The sequence below is a fragment of the Pleuronectes platessa genome, chromosome 4 (genome assembly GCF_947347685.1).
Source record: "Pleuronectes platessa chromosome 4, fPlePla1.1, whole genome shotgun sequence".
NCBI lineage: Eukaryota > Metazoa > Chordata > Actinopteri > Pleuronectiformes > Pleuronectidae > Pleuronectes > Pleuronectes platessa.
The window spans coordinates 16,077,371-16,096,502 of NC_070629.1; the positions used below are offsets into that span (position 1 = coordinate 16,077,371).

General features: G+C 43.5%; 1 protein-coding gene across 2 annotated transcripts in view; it reads right to left on the reverse strand.

Moving 5' to 3' along the window:
- rhobtb4 (Rho related BTB domain containing 4) overlaps positions 1-10,502 on the reverse strand; it is a 38,663-nt gene extending 28,161 nt beyond the window's left edge. Inside the window, exons 1-2 of one of the 2 annotated variants that reach the window (XM_053420075.1) lie at positions 10,395-10,502; positions 9,426-9,593 (exon numbers count right to left, since the gene is read on the reverse strand). The gene's annotated coding sequence lies outside the window, so the exon portion shown is untranslated. Of the gene's footprint in view, positions 1-9,425; positions 9,594-10,279 lie in introns of both variants that reach the window. The other variant, XM_053420074.1, reaches the window with a different exon arrangement.
- Positions 10,503-19,132: the final 8,630 nt, after the last annotated feature.

Here is a 19,132-nt window from a genome sequence, read left to right on the forward strand (position 1 = left end):
AAGCTTGGCGTTTAACTCGTTGAGATGCCCAAATATGTCTGCAAGGTAAGCCAGCCTGGCGCACCAGCTCTCATCCGCGAGCCTGTCCTTATGAGGGACAGCGTGTTCACGTGAAAATTCCAAAAGTTCTTCCCGGAGCTCGTAAAAACGGGATAAGACTTTCCCCCGAGACAACCATCGTACCTCTGTGAGGATTTTTTAAATAGTTTTTAGATAAAGAGTTTGCCTCTGTATTATGGAATGAGTGCATTCAAAGTAGTATATAGTAAATTAAAATAATTATTTTTGTATAGTTGTATACTATATTGCAGTAGGCTATGGTTGTCACAAAATCCCACGGCACACTTGGACTTGCCTCACGGCACACCAGTGTGCCGCGGCACACAGTTTGGGAACCACTGGTCTAGGGGATTCAGGTTGCACAGGCATGTCTCGCTCTGCCCATGTTCATGTACAGACACATGGAGACATACATGAACACTTAAAGAACTCAATCTTAAAATCACACACACATGCATACGATAAAACACATCTGCACACACTCTGCTGGGTAGGTCAGCAGAGGGGCCTCTTAAGCTGTGGCTGTCAAGTGCCAGGGCTAATCTTATTAAGGCTCTCTTCAGCCGCTGCTAAAAAATCTTAAAGTGATGCGAACTCTGGATCTGATGCCTGATGTCTTGGACTGTTGCAGTGGTGAACGATTTTTAAGATCTGAAGAGAAACAAGAGTCTAAAATCTCTGATACTGAGGACCTAGACTTTGTTCTTAGTCCGTGAAGGATTTAGGTTTAGCAAAGGAAGCAACCTCAGCAGGTCTTGGCCTAAAAGGACACGGACTGCAGGAGCAGTAAAGACAAGAACCAAAGCAAATAAACACAACCTCAAAAACCTTGATGTAGTCTTATGGGCATCCTAAAATCCACCCATCTATCATCTACACCACTTATCCTTTTAAAGGTCGTGGGGAGAGCTAGAGCCAATTCCATCCAATCACACTAGGTGAGAGGCGGGGTATACCGAGCGTTGCCACCGTGTTGCATGGTGAACATACAGAGACAAACAACCATTCACGCTCAAATTCACAACAGCCAATTATCCAACCCAAATCTGCATCTGACTTTGCACCATGCTTTGAAAAATCTAACCAGTATAATCCATTGAGCCTTTTCACTGTGCCACCTCTGAATGGATTAAAAAGAAAACACTTACACCATCGATACTCGTCCAATGGGTTCTCTGTCAGTGCGAAAGTGATTTAATGCTCCAGTAAGAAGAAGAAGAAGAAGAAAAAAAGAAGACGAAGAAGAAGAAGAAAAAAGAAGAACAAGAACAAGAACAAGAACAAGAACAAGAACAAGAAGAAGAACAAGTTCACTATAGCTGTCATAACAGTCACACAAAGTAATTTATGCCACACGTTTGAATAAATAAGAGAATTTACCAAATATCCCAAAAACAAAACTAGTTATAAACTGTTTGCTTTGATACCATCTAATACTCGGAACTTGAGGAATATTTTCTCTCTTTCATTCACAACAGACCCAGCAGAAAGCTGATTCTGTTTCAGAGCAAATGGTTTATCATTATGGCTAAGATGCTGTGCAGCACTATACTATAAGGTACACTACTAAGGAGTATTATTGACAGGGCCATCGATGGCAGATCAATGGCCTAATAGCAACAAAGAACTGTAATTTATAGCGGGCCTGAAGGTCTTTTCAATAATCTGTGCCATCTATCACTGCACACTGACATGTTTTGCTTCTACCTGTGGTGATGTCAGGAATGTCGACGACCTCTGTGAACCGGGCGCAGGTTGGCAGCCACTCTCACAGTCTGGTGAGGATGTTTCAGAGTAAACTTTGGACTGGGGTTGAGATCCGACAACAAACAAGGAAAAGGTGAGTGAGGGCAAATGGAGTCCTCATTCCTCCTTAGTGTCCATGTGGGAAAATGTTAAATCTATTGTCTCATACATGCAGGAAAGGGACACATCACTTTGTTTAGGAATTACAAAAATGCATATTAACCGGAGGAAATTGAATTCTTCAAATGTCTGAACAATGGCAGGCACGAAGGGAAAGGGCTGAAGCCGAGAGGAGAAAGATGCACTCGGTCTCACAGGTCGGTCAGTATTCCAGGAACAGCCTGATCAAACAGAGAGTGAGGCCAAGCCAAACACTTCTGGACTTCAGTCTGGCACAAAGAAGCATAGCTGAGATCACACTGCACACAGTCAGTACATCAACCCACCGCTCTATGTAAAGTGCAGAGCAGCGGTTCCCTTTATCTACCTAGGACCAGAGTGATCAATTAACATGGTTTGATCTGGAGGCTTGATGGGAAAACAGTCTCCAGTGATCCACAAGAAATATAGACAGCGACAATTCCGTTACGCAAAAATATAATTTCCCTGTTTAGTTTGCTTTGAATTCTACAGCCTCATATACAGTATGTTGGTATTTCTCTATACGTTTTCAGATATAGAAATGAAACTGTGGTATGTTAATATCATATTCAATACTGATTATTTCATAATAAGATACCTTACTTCAATCTCCTTGATCCTTGACAAATGTGTATGTGTATTAATAAAAACTCGAAAATCAGATATGTTGTTTTCAACTTCACTTTGAGTCCAAAATATCTATATTTGTATCAGACTAATCCTGTATCCATCTGGCCCTTTTTAAATCATGCTGTTGCTCACAGAAACAGAAATAGAGAGGAGCAGGAACAGAAGGGAGGAAAAGAGCGGGAGTGGGAAACAACAATATCACAGACAAACAAATAAACAACTTTACAGAAAGCGGAGGCATAACAGGAAGGTCCTTTTGTTGTGTTGACTTCAAATAGTCTGCATGTTGTTTATCCTCTTGTGCGGCTCTGTTAGAATAGAGTTCCTCATATTGTTTTGCACTTAGACAAACAAAAACAAACTTGTATGAAACCATACAAGTTCACACAGACAGAGTAAAGACCAAAGACCACGATGGGCCGACCTGACAAGCACCACATGCAGAAACACAAAGTCCACCTGACAGCAGTGGAATCCTGTTCCCTGTATATGGGATAAATCTGTCAGGATGGGGTCGAACATGTATCTCCAATTGTGGGAATGTCGCTAAACAAGACAGCACATGCAAGCAGACACACACACACACACTGACACACACACACACAGACACACACACAAACACAAACACACACACACGCACACTCTCTCACATAGATGATACACTATAAACAGTAGGCCTCCGCAAATAGTGTGATGGAAAAATCTATACTGGTGTCCGGTTATTTCCGCGCTGCTTAGCGGTGGTCTGGTGATACAACCGGCGTGCAATAGTCACTGCACACTGTGACCACATGTCATTCGGCCAAAGCCAAGCTGCAGCACAGCCACACCGGCTGTAATCATTTGAATCAGGGCGAGGGGTGAGGGCGAGAGGAGTGGCCGCTCCTTGGGTTGGTGAAGTCCGGATAATTCCAGCTGATCCTATGACCTCTTGTGAACATTCAAGCCAGAGAACTAAGATGACAATACACTGAGATACTCCAGCCATTTGTATCTCAAATCGCCCTCTGCAATCTGATACAGCTTCTGAGAGTTTAGTTTAGATTTACAGTGCGGCACCGCTGTGTTACCGATCAGTGCGTCAGAGGGGAAGATAAGGCAATTTAACAGAAAACCATAACAGCTGTAATGGACTCAGGAATCCATATTTCTGCGTGGCACAACCTCTGTTTAGAAATGCATCAGGACAAGGTGGCACGTGATATTAAATAGGAACCATACTGACAATATTGATTTAATACTTATTTTGAAATTGGAGTGATGTAGCCTATTCTGGGCAGAGAGGGAGGAGAGAGAAACAATTTCATTGGCAGACTGTATAACATTTAAACATCGTTCCACCTCTTAAATGACCAAATTGGGTTTAATAAGTGATGAATTATCCTAATCTTTATCTAGATCAAATCTATTACCTCATCACCATTTATGCTGTTGGTTTGGCAGATGTGCAAAGAAAGTGGAGAACCAACCTGACTTTTAAGTGATATGAAGTGTGCCAAGCCTAAAAATAGATCTGAGCTGAAAATGACCAACCATACCACATAACATGTGGTGAGTTCATTTCAGATTTCCATATGGGGGCAAACCACAGACACTGGAGTCAGGCAAACACTGACTGGGATGATGACAGAGTTCTCATTTGCAACTCGCAACCCTCAGTAATCGTTTCTGATTCATCCAGTCTGGTGTGAGCATGTGCATCCCAGTGTGCTCTGTTTGTGTGTGTGTTTGTGTGTGTGTGTGTGTGTGTGAGAGAGAGAGAGAGAGAGAGAGAGAGAGAGAGAGAGAGAGAGAGAGAGAGAGAGAGAGAGAGAGGGAGTTGCATCAGCTTCCTGAATCTGCAAAAATGATGCAGCCCTCTATCAGATGGTATCTGGGCATTTGAAATACATACACACACACACAAACACACACACACAACAATGTGTACGTATGAAAAATAAATGTGAGACACAGTTTGACCTCTGGACACGTGCAACTCAATGAGCGCAAACCAAAATCACAGATTAAAATCCCGTGGTTTCATGAGTGGCTGGGGCAACACTGAAACTGGTCTGACCCTGATTAGCAAGAATGGCACCCTTGGGCGTTTCTCTCACTACAGATTAGTTAAAAGCCTCCAGCTGTTATTAGAAGAGAGAGACACACACACACACACACACACACACACACACACACACACACACACACACATACACATACACACACACACACACTTACAGACAGGCAGGGAGTGTATGCATCTGTCAATGTGTTTGTCTATAAAAAGCAAAACATAGGTCTCTGTGAGTCATCACTCCTGAATCTCTGTGTGTCTGCTAATGACTTTTGGAAGATTTTATCTTAAATGTGATGCAGTCTAGGTGTGAGGAAGAGGAGCAGCGTTAGAGGGAGGCCATGGGGGCATTCGGGGACGTTTGATGCTTTCAACGAAAGGTCACAAATCAACCAGCGTCTCATTAACACCAGCAATCAACTACTGGCTGTGCTAAAATCATCAGGGCAAATGTCTGGGACAGGAAACAAACGGGGAATCCTCTCAGATCTTTTTTTCTTTTGCTGTAGGTGCTAATTGGAGTTTCTTAATTCTCACTAAATGAAAGCCAAAGCCAGTGAGTTGTAGCGGATGTGTGTGTGTGTGTGTTTGTGTGTGTTGGGATGTGAGTTATTGCTATTACAGGAAGCCAGGTGGAAAGACAGGCTGGCAGGCGAGACGTGAGAACAAACAGGAAGATGGAGAGACAGACAACCGAGGCTTGCAGGCACAATGAGAGACGCTGGAGATTATAACTGCATGTGAACAGCATACAAGCCAGACATATGGGGCTGCTTGGACCCATACGTACATGGGAAGTGCTTGGCTGCTGCGTGGGTCGGCCTCCTGACTCCTGTAGGGGATGCAAGGAGACAACCACACCCATCCAACCATGTTAGTACCCAAGAATACACACCGAGATACCAGTAACTTCCACTGTAAAACCCCTCCATGACCCCCTATGGCGTGAAATGCAATCTGTGATTGCGGCGCGTTCACTTGAACGTTGACATTTCCTCAGTCATATGACTTTGGAGCCATTTCACCCGTAAGGGATCGGCTTTCCGACACAAACGAGAGGAGCAGATGCTAAAGAAAGAAACACCCTGGGATCAATTTGCAGGCACAAATACAAAAATGCATAATCATGCAGATGCAAAGATACAGATATATCTGTTGCAGTATAGATATAGAAGAGATATTTAACAGACATACAAACTGACACAAACAATACCACAAATAGAGAAGGGCTACAACCAAGCAGCCCATCTGTGCGAGGGGAGAAATAACATTCAAGGCAAAATACAAACTGCACATTCTCAACATTTCCAATCAACTTTTTGGAAGCCACTGTGATTTCGTTGAATAACTGTAATCCAAAAAGCAAAACGATTCTTGCGTACAACCTTTGACCGAGAACTCTGTCCCTTTATTCTATCTGGCATTGTGGTTGTGTAACACACCTCCCTATCAGGAACCTGGAACTCTGGACACAACCATCGTGTGTGACTCCTGAACCCGGAGCAGTCTGAGCGGCCGCAGCTCGACGAGGAATCCCTTCCTCAAATTAACTGGCTCCTTTATCTCCTCTCACCCTCTTGGTCCGACCCTGACATGTTCTGTCCTCACGGGCAACACATCACCTTCCTATCAAAGCCTCGCCCACCACACGCACAAACACAATCACACATTCTTGTACTTCTATCTTAGTGAGGACACTCGTTGGCATAATGCATTCCCTAGCCCCTTACCCTAACCTAATTCTAACCCTAAAATCAAGTCTTAACCCCTTAAAGGTCCATTCAAAAAGTGAGGACCGGTCAAAATGTCTTCACTCTCTAGGGGCTATGCTTAAAATAATCATCCCAAAAGTATAGATATGGTACAAGTACACACAGAAACACATGTGTACACACGCAGACACACATACCGTCTCATTTACTTGTTCTATCTCCTTGAGCACACAAACACACACAAACGACTCATGTCATCCCATCGGGTGGTCTAGATAAGGGGTGTTGTACTTCCTGCACTCATTAACATGTGCCACAGACATGCCGGATATTATGAGTGTTTGATTTTACATTATTATTATTACGGTATTCAAGTGTTTTGGTTTACAACACATCGACACAGCCGTTAGCCATTGTTGACAGCACTCGTAGGTCATTGTCTTTCTAAGTTGACTATCTTTGTCAGTGTCTTCCACGTGTATAACACTTCTTTTTCATCCTGAGATATTTGTTTTCTTTTAGGGTTTTTTCATTTTTGCATCTATTGCATGTTAGACATTTCCTGAAGGACTTTTTTCTTGAGGGCTTTCTTTACCATTAGTTCAGCTCAAACTTAAAAGAGAAACTAAAGAAAGATTCGAGATAAAAGGATTTAAACAACTTGTTTTTCTCTGATTTGTCATGTTTACAGTCATATGCAATCCAGCGACTGACCCCCTTGCTCTCTTTTTCAATCTCTCGTTCTTTCTCTCTCTCTCTCTCTATCAACTTCTCTCTCACTCCCTTGGCCTGCTCTGCTCTAATTTTCCCTTTTAGCCAAAATCCCCTTTGTGTCCCTCTTCCTCAGGATCTGTGCTCCTTTTCCCTCCCTCCTTTCTGCTCTCCACTGAGTTTCTGTCTTGTTCACTTTCAAACCAGAGTTAAGGCCGATCTTCCTTAACTCTCCCCCTCGCCGATGCCTCGCTCTGCGTTCTGCTCTTGAATACACATTCTTTGCTTCTGACGGCCTGTGTAAAAAAAACAACCAAAGAGGCAGCCAGCAAGAGAGAAGCAAACTGTCTGCTTGCCATCACCAGCACAGTCACTTGCTTCTCTCCTTCTCTCTCTCTCTCTTTCTTTCTGTCTCACTCTCTCCCCTTTTCCCTCTCTCCAATACTTACTTAAGAGGACAAACATCATGTGGTGCTGGTAAGAGAAGAAGACACTGTTGTTCAACGACTGTGATTCTCTGTTGGTTTTCTTTTTTCCTCTTTTTGTGCATGAATGCCTGTGTTGGCGTCCAAGGATGTGTGTATTTGAGTGTTCCTTGAAAGGATCGCTTTGATAATTAAAACTCTCTATTCTTGAATATATTCATATACTGTGTGTGCATTTGTAAACAAACAAACAATACAGTCGCACAGCCCCTGGTCATTCTGGATCCAGTTTGATGGGAGGTGTGGCCTGGGAGCAGACTGTTATGTGTGTGTGTGTGTCTTTTTGTGTTTCTTTGTGTGTGATATTGCTCAACTCACACAAAGACACAGCTTCTTATATGACTCCCAGCTGTGTGGACTTGGCCCAGTAGTCAACCATCCAGCAGCCAGGAATGTTTTGTGCGCAACAGTACTGGAAAGCCCCAGTTACCCACACACATACGCACACACACACACACACACACACACACACACACACACACTCTCAGCTACGTACCCCTGGAGACAACCCACTCCTCCGAGCAGGGGCAGACAGAGAGATAGGACCTCACCCTAAAAAGCAAAAACGGTTCAAATTCCACAGCTGATAGAATATCATAGAGGAATGGGAACGAGCGGAGAAACTGATGTCAACTGTCCAAACCACTACCCCCCCCCCCCCCCCCCCCCTTCACACACACACACACAGAGACACACAAATACGCCCTCACAGAGTTGGAAAAATAAAGGAATGGGAACAAAAAAGTCTGGAAATTGAAGGCGTTGCTGATGTGGCTGATAACCACATGGTGTTTTGACTGTAGTCACAGACACCGACTTTCTGTCCTGGCTTTGTGGGCTCAAGCTCATATACAGTGACTGCAGCAGCGGCCACACTGTTTGGCTGCGTCGACACTATGTGACTCCACTCTCTCTTCGAGCAGGACTCACTGATCTACGCAGCAGGTGGTGGAGCTACCTGCTTCTGCAAGGGGAACTTTTTTGCAAAGTTCAAGACTGAAGTTTTTAGATGAATGCGACACCAAAGACAACCCGATTGAAGTAGTGTAGTGCAGACAAAAGAGAAGAAAGTAATCTGAAGTAGCGTCTTTTGAATTATTTCCACACAGAAATACACTCAGGTAGATGAGATGATATTGACATTGTCAAAATTCCAATATTTTGCTATTGCTTTTTTTTGCAAAAACCTGAACTATTAACTGCATCTGTACAGAATATTGATGGTTTTTTTTTCTGTTGCCATTTTTCTAACATTGTTATTATATTCTGTATTTTAGCATTGTGTGGAATTTTTTCGATATCTTTAGCCTATGTGTGTATACAAGTTTTTAACTCTAATGTCTCAATACTTACATTTTCTGTCTTTGTTTTTGTGCTTGTTTTTATTTTATCTCCTTTTTTCTTATGTTATCTTAAAAGTGCATTCATTTTCTCAGTAATAGCTGTATTGATAACTCAATGGAAACGAAAGAGGAAGCAAAGACAAGCAGGCACATAAAAGGTGATTTACTAAAAATATAACTGCTCCTCTAGGGGAGAAGCCACATGACTTTTGTCAAAGTGCTGCAGATTTGGTTGGTTTGAGTTAAAGTGACACACCCGCATTAAATTGATACTTTTTACGCTTCATGCAAACTTTTGCAAATACAATCTCCCGGCAAGAGACCGTGCAATGTGATGTCCGGGTTGATATTTGTTCCCAGAGAGCTGTACAAAATCTGTCCGGAGCAGAAGTTACAAAACTGTTCCAAGTTCAGCCTCAACATTGTCGAGAACTCCCCAACTGAACCAGCCAAAGTTACTGAACCGTTATGCAACCCCACACTCTCCGGTTTATCCACATCATCACAGGTTAACAGTGTGCGTAATGACCGCGGTTCCTACCTTTCACCAGACGTGCACCTCAGGAATCAGTCCGACTCTCTTTCCACCTCGACGTCCACTTTTTCCCAGCTCACACCTCTCCACCACCGCTCCTCTCTCTCTCTCTCTCTCTCGCTCCCACTTCAGTTTATTCTGGGCTGCGCTCGTCTCTCGCTTCTCCCCATGCAACTGCAACAAGGCACAAACACATGCGATCACTCCAGAGCAGCTATCCCCTCTGGACGACAACAAACTCACGATGCCTCGACACTCTCAGCCCCTGGACCCGAGCGTCCTTAAATAAAGATCGAAATGCGCGTGTTCGGGGAGGATCTGTCCAGAAGTGACAGAGGAGTGAGAGAAGAGGAGAGACGCGCTCCCACTGACTGCTGGAGCCCGGAGACGCCAGCAGGAATGTAATTACATGAAGACTGCTGCATGTTGCAAGACCTGCAGACATGCTCTTGTTTACAGGCGCCCACTGCCGCTACTATGCGGCGGGATGAGGTCTGCATGCGCGGGGCTGATGTCTGGGGCTGATGTGGTCCTGATGCGAGTTTTTTTTTTTTTTTTTCTCCATGCACGTCCCTTTGTTGTTTCTGTCACACCTACAACAGAGGAAGGAGAGAAGGAGGGAGCGGGAACCTTGCCTTGACTTTCTTATCTCTTGTCTGTTGTTGTTGTTTTAACACAGCACCTCTGGATGAGGGTTTTTTATTCTCATCTCTAGTAATCTCATCTCTCATCGTGTCTGTTTTATTTGTTTTCTCTACTCCCCATGATGACAACAACAATGATGAGGATGAGAACACATGATTTAATATAAGTCTGGTTGCCTTTTGTTCTACCGCATCCGCATTTCCATCCAATCTCACCTAATTCTGTCTCCTGAAGTTTAGTCCTCGCTGGGGAATGTGCCGTCTCTCTCTCCTCCCTTTCTCTCTCTATGTCTCTCTCCCTCTGTCTCTGTCTCTGTCTCTGTCTCCTCACCTCTCCCTCCCTGCGGTTGTCTCCTCTCCCAGGCGCTGGCAGAAGAGTTATGTTTCGCTCCAGACAGACCCAGCCTTCAGCCGCCACGGCACGCACGCACAGCCGCCTATCAACGAGCGCGGTGACGACAGCGAGTCACCAGGGCCACACCCAGCCATTCATAAAGTGGACAGAGAGAGAGAGAGAGAGAGAGGGAGAGAGAGAGGGAGAGAGACCAGTGTCCAGACCGGCCAGTGCGCAAGGAGCATCCATCATATAGGCACATAGAAAATGTCTATGGATCCTTTTAGTGTCTCATATTTCCATGTCTGTTCCAAATTGGGACTTGATAAAAGCTTCTAGGTTTTAATACAGACTTCTCTATGATATGTTTACTGTAGTTTAATGTGGACATGATGAAAACCTATTCGCTTTTTTGATCAGATACTTGCAAACATGTGTTATAAGTAGAAAAACATGGCCATGATCCTCCATCATACATCCATCCATCCCTGCATCCATACCACCTATCCTTAGAGGGTTGAGGGGGGAGCTGGATGTGAGATTAATAATTGGGCTTATATAAAATAATAGTTAGGAACCTTATCTTCAATGCAAATACTGTAATAACAATATATATTTGTATATAGTCTAGTACGTTGTGAACATTTACCAGAGGATGTTCCGTCTTGTCGAACAGCTCAGCTGGTGTTTACTGCCTCTATCACTTGGATACCGGTCTTCCTCGCTCAGTCGGTCTCAGTGGTGACTCCATCGTCCACCTGCGTGACCTGCTGATCCTGCCTGTTTGTGCATGGTTGTGTAACATTGCACAATTGACTGTATTAAATTAGTCGAAGGCATTTGGCACCTTTGTTTTGATCCTGAGAACACCCAGTTCGTTTGAAACACTTTGGGTGGATGCTCAAGTCGGATAAAGAACTATTGTGTGGTACAAGTATATGTCACCACCCAAAGGACGGATGCTGCACAGCCATAGTTCAGTACAGATGCACTGTAGAGTGCAGGAGCTCTAAGAATAAACTATGAATTAATCATCTGGTATGTGTGTGTCCTATCTGTGTTATTCAGAGAAAAGGACACAGCATCTCGTCAGGAACAATTGACTCTTGGGCGTCATGTCCTTGGTAATGGGACCTGAGGTTTTGCTGTCACTCCTCAACAGTCCACATCTCTGAACCCACATTGTTTCAGTCCCAGTCCTGATCTTAACAGGCTTGGACCATCTCCACCAAGAGGATGATGTGCCTACTGTGTGATGAAGATTAGAAGATTTTTGTATCCTCAGGATTTTGGGGTTAAAATTGAAAATCCACTTAGAAAGAGGTGTGGACAAACCAGAAAAAGTCTAATTCAGTGTCGACTTGTTTATTTGAGCTGTGGGCATTTCAGTATTTCAGCATAAGCCTTCTTCGGCATTTCTTTTAAAAACCTCCATTGTCTATATTCCAAACTTGGCAAAAGCATAAATGTCAGGACACTGAGAGGCCATGAGAGGCCCCCTGTCTCTCACAGATTCTCTCAGACCCCTGCTCAGCCAAGCATCTGAAACAGCCATTGTCCTGTGAAGGGAACGGAGCAACCTGCCCAGGCTTGCTCCTGTCTCAGCATGCATGCAAGTCCTAGGCAACCATCCTCAGTCTGTGGCCAGCTGCTAGCATGACACAAACACACACACACACACGCGCACACACACACACAAACAAACACACACCAGCACAGAAGAGTGATGGAACATCGTGCTGCAGACATGACATGGATAGCATTGAGATGAACTTACTGCTGTGAAAGCTAAAGCATGTGCCACCTTTCTGTTCGACATCAAGTGTTTCTGCTGACATACAGTATGATACAATGACAGTCATATGATTGTGTGTGTGTGTGTGTGTGTGTGTGGTCCTTTCACCTCTCTGCTTTTGTTAGCCTTGTTGTCATCACTCTTCTTCATGACTGATGTGCTGAACCTTTATCCCAAAGTGTCTTGTGCAGCACTTTTCCATTACCATCGGCCTCTGCTATAGCACCATTGATGCAGCCATATGGGCATAATAGGGGCACAACAGGGGCGTCTGCATGGTTTGACCCCCCGTCTCTCTGTCAGTCTTTCTCCTGAGGGGGCAAACTGCTGATCCCAGGGCTGTGAAAGGCCCACATCAGCTAAATTTCAACAAACAAACACAGTTTGGCCGGCGTATTGCACCCACGACACAGACTGACCCGCAAATACACAATCGCACACAGAAACAAACAATACACAACTCGGCGCACAAACAAAGAAAAAGATGATCTTTGTTCCTCTCAGATCGATTTCACTCAGCAGCTCTGATTCTCCGATGTGGCATTTCAGAAGCCACAATGGCCTGTGACACCAGCCATCGCACGACCACAATGAAATCCAACTTTGGACATTGAGTGGCCACAATGGGCCTCTCTTTGCCGCAGAGCCTCTGCCATTCTTCTGCCTGATCTCTTGGACAAAGCGGCGTTACAGAAGTACCAATTGAGCTTGAACAATCGCTTACAAAGGAGTCACTGACTTGATGTTTCCAGCCCTCTTGCCAACTGTACCACATTCTGTGCAGCGCAGTGTGAACGTTAACTGGCAATCTGTGCACAGAAAGATTATCACGACTTGACTCCGTGGCACAGCTATTGACTTGTAAACAACTGTTTCGTGAATTTCCCAACTGATTCGAGATCAGACTCAGGATCCAGCAGTTAGAAGATATTATTTATCATAACAAATACAACAGAGAGGTTTTAAAGTGACTGACTATATCATGCATGCTTTCTTGTCATCTTGTCAGTAGTTCTAACTGTATTTGCACAGAGATGATCTGCTTCGAAATGAGGAGGCACATTAAATGTAACATGCATTGCATATTTTAAATACTTATTTTTACTAAGAGTAAATGAAACAGAACATTTAATTAAAATCAAATAGAAATTTGATTTCTGTCAACAAAAGACAAGAAGACGGTCTGTGTCTGAATTCAGGGGCTGCATCCTTCTGAGGTTGCATTTTAGGACAGATTTCGGACCAGTGGTTTTGACTGGGATGTCCCCATCGAAGGATCCTTCAAAAGAGGCCGACAAATGTGTTCTTCCATCCCCAGGGAACGAAGGCTCCAACGGGGGGGGGGGCCTTTCCGGCCAAACATATCACAGGAATTTTTGCGCTGCAGTAACAAACCGTTATGCGAGCGACAAGACATCAAATGCTTGAGTATCACACTTCAAGTCGATCAAACAGCTAATAGTACACAAAAGTTTCATTATTTTTTTGTTGATTTTTGAACTTCAGTTCTGTTGCCAGTCGACAGCAAAAAAACAAAACGGGACAAGCTGTTGACGCCAATCACAAAAATCCTCAGTGGATCAGGCCGTCTCATTTTCAAGACAGACGGAGAGAGCTCAACCATATCTCACCCCAGGATTCTGCTGAGTAAGGATGTGGTGGGTTACATCCCCTCACAACAATATTCTGACCACAGGTTCCCAAATCTGATCACCCACCCATGACAGTTTGGATAAAACCCTCTCTGAGAATTCGACAACATACTCGCTGAAGTGCCTCCTATTGGTGCCAAGCATTGTTGGGGTTGAATTTCTGTCATATGTTCTGATGCCACATGCTTAGTCTGTTGCAGCCAAGTAAAGCTGAACTTGAACCCTGAGCATATGTGTTTCAAACACTATTTGACCTGTCATGACCCCATTAGTATGTGTGTGTTTTCCACGCACATTAGTTCATGTGCACATATGTTGAAAGACCTGTGTATTTCTTGACGATGACTAAAGGACCAGGTGTCAGTGTGGACAGAGATCTGAGAGGATTGACAAAACCCTGCCAGGAATTAATCCCTCAGTCTGTCCATGAATCCACCCACCCCCATTAAGACCCCTCGGGGGGGAGGGCTGTCCTCTCCTGGACCAGCACCCTTCCAGTTCTGGCCCCCTCACCTCCTTGGCCCACACTCCAGGCTGCTTGTGTCCCTTCTGGGCGTCACTCAGGTGCTATGAATAGTCACTGACGTACGCCTGGTGCCGTCAGCTGGGCATTGGCACGTGTGGCTCATGTGAGCGCGGCCGCAGCGCCATTGCTCCCGACTGGCGTCACTGCACCGACAGCACATTTGGGTCGCCATGGAAACAGGGACGAGCACAGCTACCTCTGCCCTTACATCTATTGGTTGTGCTTTCCAGACAAACTCCCTTTCTCGCTCTCTATTACCTCCCGTCTGTCTTTCCTGTCCGTTCCTTAATATTTTGTTTCTCTCCTTGTTTGTGTGTAAACGTGTGTTTAAATTGCCAAAGCAGGAGCTTCTCAATGTTTTCCTATTTCATGAGTCCTGTCTGGTCTCTGTCCTTCTCTGACTTTCTCTCAGAGCAAAACTTCTCTCTTCTTTTCTCCCTCTATTCACACAGGCATGCAGTGGAGGAGTGACCGGCCACTAAAAGAAGGATGTGTGGGACACTTTGGCCTTTTTTTCTACAGTGGTCTGACACTTTCTTAGGACAAATGACCAGGTTGCAGTGTTTGTACTTCTGCTCTATTAACCACTCATTGTTTATTCAGAGATCATTTACTTTGTCCTGGTGAACAGGCAGGACGCCTGTTGGGGGCAGGAACTGAGACAGTTCTTCATAGCTGACGTGTTGAGAGATCCAATCCCAAGCAGACAGCTCTTAGTTTGTGAGTTCACAAGATCCCACTTCCCTGCTCTATATACAAATACACAGTGGTGCGATGTAACAAAGTACATTATTATTATTATTACAGTAACATGAAACCCCGTCTGCTGAAGCAGCAGTATCACTTGTAAAGAAGAAATTATTGAAATGGATTCAGAAGGATGAGACTCAGCTATGATAATGTAGTGAAGATTTGCATTAAGGAATAGGCTACACTCAGCAAGTACTTTTACTGTCAATAAGTATATTGAAATAAAAGTTACTTTTTCTCAAGAAAAGTAAGTACTTTCACATCAGGAACATGTTAAGTACTTCTTCCACCACTGCAAATAATTTACACATGTTCCGTCATAAAGAATGCATGTTAAGTGGCAATCGGATAGTGTTTCCCCATACATGACTCCATATATATAAAAACATACTGTCAATTAAATTTAAATGAGCATTAAAATGAATTAAAAATTCAGGTTAGAACCACCTCCATAAAAAATCTTCTTCTTATAGATATGAATACAACAGGAAATTCTGGTGCATGTAATTACCACTGAAAATTATATTTATGGTTCAGTGTGTCAGAAAAAGAAACAACGTGTGAGAAAACAGCCTTTAAATGATCTGTCAATGGAATCTACAGGAGCACAAAGACAAAGCGCAGTGAAATAAACACCTGAATGTGTGTTTTAAACATTTCCCTTAGTTATGTCATGGAGGCGAAACAGCTCGAAATCTCCCATTTAGGTGCTTAAAAGGGTCTTGTCCTCATGCCAGATATCAACAGGGTCAAGTTGACAAAATGAAAAAGTCAAGTGATCCTCGTCAGCTGCAGCCTCTGCTACAGTATTATGATTTTTTAAGGTTCTTGATCTCTTGCGTGTCGATGACACAGGCTCCTGCTTTCAGAGTGAGGCTGTTTTATGTGCAAACATTGATAATCCCTCTCATCTTCCTCCATGCGTCCTGTTCCAAAGCACTGTCATCATGAGTGAAGTAAAAACTTGAGCAAAATCTCCTACCCAACCTATTCTGAGTGATTTAGCTTTTACACTCACAAGCATTATCAGTGGAGCCAAGTACATCTCCTGAAACAATAGGGTTATTTAATGTAATTGTCCGAACCAGGGGCAAAGCAGTCACACTTTGTTTCTTTTTCAGCCTTGTTCTCTGTGTGTGAGACCCGATACTAAAATGAATCATTTATATCTCCTCATGGAAAGGTCAAGATTATGTCAAAAGTGTTCAATAAGAACTAACTGACGATAATTGAGTCAGACTGAGTGATTTAATAATAAACAATTCACACAGATTGTGTATGTGTTAGGTTGTGACACCTGTGAGTGTGTACATGCGGGCACATGTGTATTTTTGGTGCACGTTGAGTGACAGAACAGCTGGGGAATGTGCGGGGTAGAAAAGGGTCAGTAGGGCGCCGCTTCAGCTCAGCCTTTCTGATGTGAAACATGCGAGTCTAAGCTCATGAGAGTTATATGTTGTCTTACCTAATGTGCGCTACATTTATTATTGGATTAAAAATTCGAGATCAACTTTATTCTTTTTCGCCACACAACAAACACGTGCACTGTGGAGCAAACTACTTGGCATCCAGCTAATTATCATTGCTATGTGATCCTGAATGGGTATAGAGATAAATATTGTACAAACAGACATTGGGATATTACATGCAATGAACTTGTATGAATATATTAATGTGAAATATGTAACTCTAAACCACAGTGACAGATGAGAATTACATGTTTGGGTTGAGCACAACAGACGTAAACTTAACAGTTCCTCAATGATCCTAGATATTAGAATAGATACTGAAATGAAACTATGGAGCACGAGTAAATACTTGATGCCAAAATACAAAAATCCCACACCATACACATACTGTTATGTGTGAATTTGTTGAGTTACCATATCCCTGACAGCGAAAGGTTACTCAAACAATGATGAATGATGAAAAACATCACACTGTCTCTGACGCATCAATCTTTTTAAGCAAATAGATTTTGTTTCACTAAAAAGTCTCGACCTTGTACCGCACGCTCACAGACTGAGCTTTGCTTTACTTGACAGAACAAACACGGCCTTGATTAAACTTGATTAAACTTGATTGAACTCTGATCCAACTACACCTCCCATCATCACACACACACAAACACACACACAGACACACGCGTGCAACACACACTCGTCAGAGATGAACTGAGGACCCGCTGGTTAACACAGCGGGTGCTTTATGAAGTTTTCCTCTCTGTGGAGGTGCTTTAAGGGTTACATCAATAATCAATCAGTTTAATTTTAGTTTCACCAATATCCAAAATAATAAAAATAACAACACATGAAAAGAAAAACTGTTATAAAGTCAAAATAAACAACTTTCTTGTTTCCTTTTTTATAAATGCAGAAAGCACTCCTGTGTTTCTTGGCTGCTGAACATGTTGGCTTTTGATAATGAGATGTTTTGATTGTCAATTTGTTTCATATCCTTTTTCTCCATTGATGCTGTGAATAAACTCTGTGTGAGTCTCTGCAGCTTTAGTTTGCATGGGCTCTCTCCATAGCTGCCACACAGGCATGGTGTGTGTGCACTGAGGTGAATGTCAAGTTGGTCCACTTATAAAGCCAGCATCTCTCTCTCTCTCTCTCTCTCTCTCTCTCTCTCTCTCTCTCTCTCTCTCGTTCTCCTCACAGACACAGACACACATGCCCTGTGTGCACACGCGAGAACACACAGAACCCAGTGTGCGATGGGAATGTTTATGTATTCTGATTTCAGGTTGTGCCCCGAAGACGCTCGTTCATCTCCTTCATATTAACCCTATTAGCAGTCGCAGTGCCGGAGCACAATGATAAGGGTTCACAGGATATTGCTGTTATTATTGCAGAGACTCTATTTTGAGACTCAATAACCCGCTCGCCCAAACACCAGAGCTAATGACAAGAGTGATTACGTGTGAGAGAGGGAGAGTGGCTGTGAATAAATAGCCGCCAAATCTTCATCAGGTTCATGATGCAGATGATAGGATCGACCATCTTTGAGCATGTGCTGTTATCTTCGGTCTTCCTGTGATGAATATACAATACCAATACTTCAATTTTCAATTTTTTATGATCAAATTTTTGTCACTGAAAAAAAGGTTTGAGATGATAACAACAACTTATCCAGCATCTTTTTTTAGTTAATGTCATTGATCATGCTATTATAATAAATATCGTAAAAGTATGGACAAACACACAAGGCAGGGCTGACTTTATATTCGAGGCATTCTCAAAATGAATCCATCATTATTCAAATGGTGCCATCTGCACATGTGGCCATATCCACACACAGGCATTAGCACACATGCACACTGGCACACACCAGCGTCAGCTCCTCAGCCTCAGACAATCAAAACAGTGCACAGTGCTAGGCAACCGTGCTATCCCCGTGCAGATGGCGGGGTCTGATCATGTTTATTTTACTCTAATCTAATGCACTTAAGTCCTGTCTCCTACCCATGCCTTCTAAATTATGGTACATGCTTGTGTTTGTTTGTGTGTGTGTGTGTGTGTGTGTGTGTGTGTGTGTGTGTGTGTGTGGCCGTTGCATAATGGGCCAAAATAGTCAGTGTCCACCTAACCCTGTGTTGACTCACTCCCTGTTTTCCCAAAACTCAAATACCAAATTATCAGATAAAACAATCACGGCTAGAGTCAAGCTCGACACAATCTGATTCAGAGCTGCCCCTCTCAACCTAAACCGGACTTCATGATTCATTCCCCCCTCCAATATCCACCTGTGAGCAGATTCTGTCTCCTCTGGCCTCCGGTCCAACGCTGGTATGCTTTCTCACTTGACTTGACTCATAACAGTCCCCACTTTGTAGGGTTGAGCCTAGTGACCCGGATTGAGAAACTATATAAAGATTAATCAGTCATGCTTGTTAGTAGTGGCAAGGCAGGACGACTACCTGAGAGAAGTATCCCACATTTTTGCGTCAATTTAATTTTTAGTCCGTTGGAGGCCTCGGTTTGCGCTCATAGAACTAAGGTTACAACTT